Raw genomic sequence first — 9,338 nt, forward strand, 5'->3', positions numbered from 1 at the left:
ATTCAGTGCCTCCACTGAAACTCACAATCTAACATCCTATTAAAATATTCTTCAAATCTATCTGATAGCCACAAATCTTAGAGCTATTTACACTATCTGCCCTTAAATGACTCGAGTACTTCCATCCTTGCTTACTTCAATTTGCAACGATTCTTCCCCAAATATAATTTCATGTTCTCAGCTAGATATCAGGACAGTATTCATCAATCATAACTATACCAGAATACTTAATACAAGCATCACATAGACCTGGTTTAAATTACTAACTCACTAATTTACCCTCTGCCAATCTTTATGCAAATATTCAACCTCTGATGCCTCGTTTTCCTTATCTGTAAAATGAGGACAATAGTACCTACCTCCTAAGGGCCTTGTGAGATTTAAATTAGAAAACACACTTGAAGGGTTTGGCACGGTACCTGGCACAAAGTAAGTGCTCAATCATGTTAGCTATTTTTATGATTGTCATTATTTGATCGAAAAGCAATATTAAAGGTCATAAGAAAACCAAGCATCAGAGATGCTGTGACCTGTGCAAGAGGACACATTAGTGACTGAGCCAGCACCAGACCTGTCTCCAGAGTCTGAGTCGTAGCTCCTTCATTTACACTTCAGTCCCTTCAGTAAACAGTCGTAAATGCCTGATAACCCCTTTCAGGGATATTGGAGTTTTTTTAATTTCTGTAAAAGAAAGAAATCTAATTTTTAACAGGGAAATGTCAGGCATAATAAAGAAAAGAAAACAAGTTTTGAGACAAAAGGAACAAAAGTGGCTAAATTCCCAACCTGGTGCTGTAAAACCATCCCAAAGTGCCCCGTGGGAACTCTGCCTTCCACAAGCTGACAGTTTTTATCTCTTCACGGAAGGGGGCAGATAAAACCCACGGAGAAAACTGCCATCTAACACCAGAGAAAACTGTCAGGCTTGCGGTCCCTGGCATGATAACAGGGAAGACGTAATGCAGAACTTTGACTATCCTTCACCTCTTACAGACTTCCGGTACCATAAAAAGTGCAGCTGGGGCAGTTAAGGTCCTACAATGCAAACCAAGAGCAATTTCTCAGCTTATAATTCCATTTCCCAGATCCCCGGGGATTTCTGGGTTGCTCTTAAAGGCTTACTTCAGGAATATTAACCTTGTCTTAATGAATGGAAACAGGCTACTAAGGCCAAACTCGTCAACTGGTAAATGCCAATGAGAATGAAAGATCTGGATCTGAGAACAAGTTTGGTAGAGGGGTAAGAGATGGAGGAAAGTAATATATACTAATAACATATATCTGAGTCCCTGTGCTGAGCACTTTTCATATATTGATATTATCTGAGAACCTCCAGGAGGTAATTGATATTATCAATCCCATTTAACAGCTGAAGAAACTTGAGTCTTAGAGAGGTTAAGGAACCTACCCAAGGTCACCCAAGTAATAAGATACATGGGAGAAAGGAAAAAATAGCACCATAACTCAGATAAGGGCAAAAACAGGGAGAATAAACCCAACGAGAACTTCCTGAAGTCTTTTATCTGACCTCTTGACCCTTCCCCAAATTTGCCTTGGTTTCCTCTCATTTGTGTACGTGGTATGGATTGTTGTACAGTTGTCTCTCAGTATCTGTAGGGGATTGGTTCCTGGAGCCACCTTGGATGCCAAAATCCCCCGAGCATATGAAATGGCTGGTACAGCCGGCCCTCCCTATCCACGGGCTTTGCATCTGAGGATTTGACCAACGCCCAGGCACTCACACATCCATGTAAAGTTGCACCATGTTGGCCTACCATGGTTGGCTGGAAAGTTTAGTTTAGTTCTAGGATACCACATGATCTCTTAGGGTGAAAATAAATTCAGGGGAATATGTGGTTTTTCAATATAAAAACTCAAAAATGGAATTAATCTTTAAAATTCTATGAGTAAGGGCTTTCTTAGCTTAGAAATACATATGCATTAATGGAAAAACATAAAGCAAAATGTCAAGTAGATTTGATTCCTATAGCTATAAATTTTTATGTCAAAATTCTAATAAACAGAACTTAAAAGAAAACGACCAAATGGGTAAACTATGTGCAACAAATGTTATGGGCAAAGGGTTGGGTGTAAGCAAGAATAAAAATAATATAATAGTGAAATATCATTTCGCATATATCAGACTAGCAAAAAAATTTTTTTATTATAATAACCAATGCTGAGAGTAAGACAGCCAATCTCATATCTGTACAACCATTTTAAACAACAATATGGATCTATGGAGTATATCCTAAGGAAAAATCCTATATATGAAAAATACTCAAAATTATGTTTGTCATAGTATTAATAATAATAATAAACACTGGAAACAAAGCAAATATTGAACAATAGCAAATTAATGATGTAGAAAGGAGTAGCTAACGTGATATGTACGAATGACTCTTATCAAGACTATGTAATAATATATAAAAAGATTTATATCATGACTTAAAAGTAGGATAAAAGTTCTGTAATGAGTTTGGTCACTAAAATATCAGGGAAAAACAACATACTAGAAAAAAAAGATTTGTATGATAAAACTATGGCTAATCTTCTCTACTTTCCTAATGTTTTAGAGAGTTTATATTATTTTTAAATGACGAAAAAACACAGCAATAAGTGACATTTGGTTTTAAACGGGAAAACTTCTAAAGAAGAAACTATGAGAAAGATTTTTCAAAGTCTCAGCTGACATAGTAGAGTGAAAACAGAGCAGGAGAAATTGGAACCAACAGATTCAGTCATGCAGAAGACATGCTTAGGAAACTGCCTTTTGATTCTGCTGTTTTGATTAATCTTTTCTTATTAATGCATATTTTTAAGAAGTATTTATCACAGTCTTTACAGTGAAATTACAAGCAGAGGACATACAGCTTCACAGCATTTCAGTAATTCAGTTTAGGCTGGCCCAGTGTCTCCTGGCATCTTTCAGAACATCTCAGTAGACAAAGATGCTAAGTGGAAATTCAAGAAGCCTGTAGAATTCGAATCCACCCTTCCTGGCAAAAAACAGATTTAAGACTGGAATGTAGTTCTCCATGACAACCTTATCAGTGTTTGGGGTCTGGTTATTTCTGGGTACCATGTTCCAGGAAAGTGTTGCAACTAAACCTGTTACCATTTTTGCCTCGGGCTAAGCAAGGATTTGGCCATGCTCACCATTACAATCTCTGCTTATCAAACTGGAGCAGGCTTGATATTGAATAAGCCTTGCAATAAGTGACATAAAAATATTGATAGAGAGATAAAATTCTAAACTCTTTTCAGTAAGAGATTTTGATGGATATTCAAATACATGGGCCAAAACTCAGCTCCCCAAAACTCTCCCAAATCAGATTGCATCTACTCTTAAGAATGCCTAAAGGCTCCTGTATAAATTGAATCCAGTATTTTTCCTATTGAAGTAGGTTTACACTAGAAAAAAAATTTCCTTCAAATACTGCAACCATCACAGCTGCTTCACACAGACTTTCATTTCCCTGAATGGATGGACACCTGCCTCAGACGTCATTTCCTACCCATGTTTGTGTGGGACTAAGATAACATAACACCAGGTTTTGAATACGTGCTCACTTCCTCGTAGTCTGTCTTTTCATAGTAGAATTTCTGAGAGAAGGTGTAAATGGCAGTGGGTGGAACTAGAGGATGGGCAGGGAACCTGGTAGAACCTTTAAGAAAACTTGATAGCAGCATCTGTTCTATTTGCTTCTGACGAACATGCAATTTCTTCATTCCCACAGCATTTGGAATACTCTCCCCTAGCGTCATTCCATAATGGTCCATGTCTCTGATATTAAGATTTCTTAACATATGCCATCTCCCCCAACATGGGCATACACAACACCATATAAAGTTGCATGATATTGGTTTTTTGGCAGCTACATTACAAATCTACATTAACTTTACTTTGCATCCTTAGAGTTTAAAAATCATTTGTTTTCAAAACAGAAATAGAGTCACAGATGTAGAAAACAAACTTATTGTTACCAGGGAGGACGGGGGTGAGGGATAAATTGGGAGATTGGGATTGACATACACACACTATTATATATAAAATAAATAACTAATAAGGACCCACTGTATAGCACAGGAAACTCTACTCAATACTCTGTAATGACCTATATGGAAAAAGAATCTAAAAAAGAGTGGTTATATGTACATGTATAACGGAATCACTTTGCTGTACAGCAGAAATTAACACAACATTGTAAATCAACTATACCCCAATAATATAAATTTTTTTAAAAAGGGAAAAGAAATCATTTGTTTTTAGTCATTAGTATTTTCTTCCAGCTTAATGTTTGTCTAACTTTTTTTCACAGATTTTCTTACTGTCGGCGTATTCTTGGACCAAAAGACAGGGATATGGAAAGAGAGGAGAGTGCTCATTCTGTCTGCTCTCACGACTGCTGCAACACAGCCCACCAAGCCACATGGCATCATACATCAGGCACTATTCATGTTTATTCCTGATACAGCTTTTGACCTTTCCCAAGAGTCCTGTTAAAGTTTGCGTCAGGTTAGATGCTTTCAGGTTGCTCCACTTCTGTATATCCATCCACTCCTTCCACTAACCTGATGGAAGTCTCAGCCTTCTTTTTTTTCCCAAACTGAGTCTCCCTGTGTTCTTTTCCTCCATGGCCAGGTCAATTTGCACACAGGCTTTGGAAACATAAAACTGTGTGTCACTCACCTGACAATGTTCTTATGAAGCAAATAGACATAAACGTTTTAAATGCTTTAAATGTAACAGTTTATTCAAAGTTAATGGGACATACTGGCAGTCATTTTACTCATTCAGCAAATATTCATGGAGCACCTACTGTGTGCCAGTACCTATGCTCCGTGGTAGTTATACAAGAGTGATAAGAAATTGTTTCTGCCCTCAAGGAGTCTGATCTAAATATCCTTTAGAAAATGCCAGCTTATTTTCGTAAGTCATGTAAAATTGGATAGGCATTAAAGAAAAAAAGTGATATTAAATATTTTATGAATTATACAGTCCAGTTCCATCTTGCTTGAAGATTGAGTTCTAAAATCAGAATTAATTTGAAAATTGAATAAAGTGAAAAAAAAATTACCCTTTAAGCATTGGAATCTCTTCAAGAACTGTCATGAGCTCACACTCCCAAAGGTCCGATGCTGCTGAAACAGAGGAGAACAATTCCCCTCTCCTGCTATCCCCAGGAGCTACACAAAGCGAGAGGCAGCAAAATCTCCTCCACCACTAAAATTGTTATTTTCCTCTTTTTTTTCTGAACAAAATATTAAAGTCTAAATTAAATTTGGCTATATTTCAACATCACAATAAGGATTAAACTCCTGAATATGAAGTGTACAGTATGGGGGAATACCTTCAATAACTATGTAATATCTTTGTATGGTGACATATGGTAACTAGACTCATCATGGTGATCAGTTTGAAGTGTATAGAAATGTAGAATCACTATGTTGTGTAACAGAAACTAACATAGTTTTGTAAGTCAATTATATTTCAAAAACGAACACATTCACAGAAATAGAGATCAGAGTCGTGGCTACCAGAGGTGGGAGTGAGGTGTAGGGGGACTGGATGAAGGCAAACTTCCAGTTATGGGATAAATAAGTACCAGGGATGTAAAGTACAACATGATAAATATAACTAACACTGATGTATGTTATATATAAAAGTTGTTAAGAGAGTAATTTCTGAGCATTCTCAACACAACCACCACCAATTTTTTTTTCTATTTCTTTAATTTTGTGCCATATGAGATGACGGATGTTCACTAAAGTTACTGTGATAATCACTTCACGATGAAGGTAAATCAAATCATTATGCTGTACACCTGAAATGTGTACTGTATGCCAATTATATCTCAATAAAACTGGAAGAAAAAACGATTAAGCTCCTGAAATTTTTGGATGGACACTTTCCTCTGATAGGGATGTATTGTTGTGTATATTATTAAGAAAGCATCTGGTGGGGAATGAGAGTTTAGAAAACTGGTGCTCTGATGGGAAAAAAAAAAATGAAACCGTATACTGTCACCCATGAACAATAAGTATATAATGACACATGTCCTTCAAAGAATACATATTAAAAAATTCCAAAATTTTATATTTATAAGATAATTATTATAAAGAGACTCTCAAGGATAAAAAAAGGCAGTTTTGAGTGGTTTGTGTGATAAATGATGTGAAATATTTTCACATTAAAAATATATTAAAATATTAGCTCAATAAAGTTCATTCTCTGTGTGCATAGTATTTTCTTTTTTTTTTCTGTTCCATTAATTTTTAAAAATTTTTACTGGAGTATAGTTGATTTACAATGTTGTGTTAGGTTCAGGTGTACAGCAAAGTAAATCAGTTACACATATACATATATCCACTCCTTTTTTAAGATTCTTTTCCCTTATAGGCCATTACAGAGTATTGAGTAGAGTTCCCTGTGCTATACAGTAGGTCCTTGCTGTTTATCTATTTTATATATAGTAGTGTGTATATGTCAGTCCCAATCTCCCAATTTATCCCTCCCGCCTCATCTCCTGGCAAGCATAAGTTTTTTTTCTACATCAGTGACTCTACTTCTGTTTTGTAAATAAGTTCATTTGTACCGTTTTTTTAGATTCCACATATAAGTGATATCATATGATATTTGCCTTTCTGTGTCTGACTTACTTCACTCAGTATGACTATCTCTAGGTCCATCCAAGTTGCTGCAAATGGCATTATTTTGTTCTTTTTTATGGCTGAGCAATATTCCATTGTATATATGTACCACTTCTTTATCCATTCCTCTGTTGATGGACAGTTAGGTTGCTTCCACGTCCTAGCTATTGTAAATAGCGCTGCAATGAGCATTGGGGTGCATGTATCTTTTCGGATTATGGTTTTCCTGGTGTATATGCCTAGGAGTGAGATTGCTGGGTCATATGGTAGTTCTATTACTAGTTTTTTAAGGTACCTCCATACTGTTCTCCATAGTGCTGTACCAATTTACATTCCCACCAACAGTGTAGGAGGGTTCCCTTTTCTCCATACCCTCTCCAGCATTTATTGTTTATAGATTTTTTGATGATGGCCATTCTGATCGGTGTGAGGTGATACCTCATTGTAATTTTGATTTGCATTTCTCTAATAATTAGTGATGTTGAGCATCTTTTCATGTGCTTTTTGGCCATCTGTATGTCTTCTTTGGAGAAATGTCTATTTAGGTCTTCCACCCATTTTTGGATTGGGTTGTTTGTTTTTTTGATGTTGAGCTGCATGAGCTGTTTGTAGATTTTAGAGATTAATCCCTTGTCGGTTGCTTCATTTACAAATGTTTTCTCCCATTCTGAGGGTTGTCTTTTTGTCTTGTTTATGGTTTCCTTCGCTGTGCAAAAGCTTTGAAGTTTCGTTAGGTCCCATTTGTTTGTTTTTATTTCCATTACTCTAGGAAGTGGATCAAAAAAGATCTTGCTGTGATTTATGTCAAAGAGTGTTCTATGTTTTCCTCTAAGAGTTTTATAGTGTCTGGACTTACATTTAGGTCTTTAATCCATTTTGAGTTTATTTTTGTGTATGGTGTTAAAGAGTGTTCTAATTTCATTCTTTTACATGCAGCTGTCCCATAGTATTTTCTACTTATAAAAATCAAACACATTCTATTATTTGTTTCCATAATTTATCCCAAATTGAAATATTCATAATGTTTTCTGTCTGTATGAGTGAATTTCTTATAATCAAGTATTATTTTGGTAGTATATCTTTAACAGCATAATGACACTTACAAATGTGTTTTATCAATTTGAAAGAAGACGAAACTAGGAATTTTTTAAAGTTACACAAAACATATGGAAAGAGAAGGAAAAGAAAGCAAAGGGAATGGAAGGAAAAGGAATGGAGAGGGTCGAAGGGCAGAGGAGGGGCAGAGAAGCAAAGGAACAATAAAGATAAATATCCCCCTACCCCTGCAATGCGATGCAGAACAAGGTAGCCAGGCTGGGCCAGCAAGAACCAGCCTTCCTAGGATCAGCTTTCTTATTAGGATGTATCTATTCTCTGTTTGGATTTTAGAATGTCAGTGCCACAGATGCTTTCACTGAATGTTTTTCAAAGAATAAAAAGATGCATTTTGACTGAAAATAATTGCCTCCCATGTGTAATAATTAAACGGCTAAACACTTACCAATATTGAGAATTTCTGATTTTGCTCTCAAGCTTTTTATTTCTTCTAGGATATAGCTTGTTCCCAAACAACTAATTTTAACAAAAAAATTTGCGTATTAATTTTGATCAAAACTATAATATATTTTGGATTCATGTCACATTTGCAAAAATTGCAGTTGAGGGCACATAGCTGACTGCACTTAGGCCTTTTCTAGGTTCGTATGTATTAATGTGGAAAATAAAGACATGTTTGCAAAGCCAAAGCAAAGCAGGAAATTGTGGTAATCACAAATCAACAAATATCACATACCATCAGCTACCTATTATTCACTGGCAATTTTCAATGAATCTGGACCAGCATCTCTCTGAAGGTCAGGAAGGACATCACAATCCCTCCTCAATAACATGGTCTGCTTATAAAATAGATTTAACTGTCTAAGTATTAATATTTAATATGAAATCTCACAACAGAATTCTCTTGGCCTAACCATTTGTACAAGGACTGCTTAAAACAACTTTATCACTTAACATATATTTTAACAGTTTTAACAATTTTCAGAATTACTTCAGTATCTAGTTGAGCTGTACTCAAATAGACACAGTGAACAAAAGGAGAAAATTTTTAAAAATTATGTCTGAAAATAGGGAAGGTATTTGTAAATGTGAAAAAACTGCGATGTATATTAATAGATTACCAGAACTTGTTTCTTTGGTAACATTTTCGGGAAAATAAGTTGCATTTTCTCTTTTTTTATCACTCCCTCAAGTTGTAATGAAAAGTACCAAACAGCTTCCAGACACATACTTCGTTTGCCCACTTTTAGATTTTTCATCTTTATTCAGAGTTAGAGAAATTCTCAAATTGGATTTATTAGCAGAAAATGCATCTATTCTCCACGTGGTATAATCCCAAAGACTGTATTATTAAATTTTATGTAATCTGAAGAAAATCACAATATAAATTTGTGGAAATTGTGTAAGGACTCAATCTATATGCCTGGCATGTATTTAACAAGTCACCATTAACCTTAAAATGAAAGTCCTCTTATTTCACTGTAACACTTGCATATTCCAGAATAGGAAATTCCTTATTCATCAGCTTTTCAACATAATGCATACTCCAAGATGGATTATAGGAACAGAGGGTGTGCCTGAGAGGAGTGAAAGGAATCAATGACTGTGAACTTTATATCATTCAATCT

This window comes from Monodon monoceros, unplaced genomic scaffold (assembly GCF_005190385.1).
Source record: "Monodon monoceros isolate NGI ecotype Baffin Bay Population unplaced genomic scaffold, NGI_Narwhal_1 Super_Scaffold_6, whole genome shotgun sequence".
Classification (NCBI taxonomy): domain Eukaryota; kingdom Metazoa; phylum Chordata; class Mammalia; order Artiodactyla; family Monodontidae; genus Monodon; species Monodon monoceros.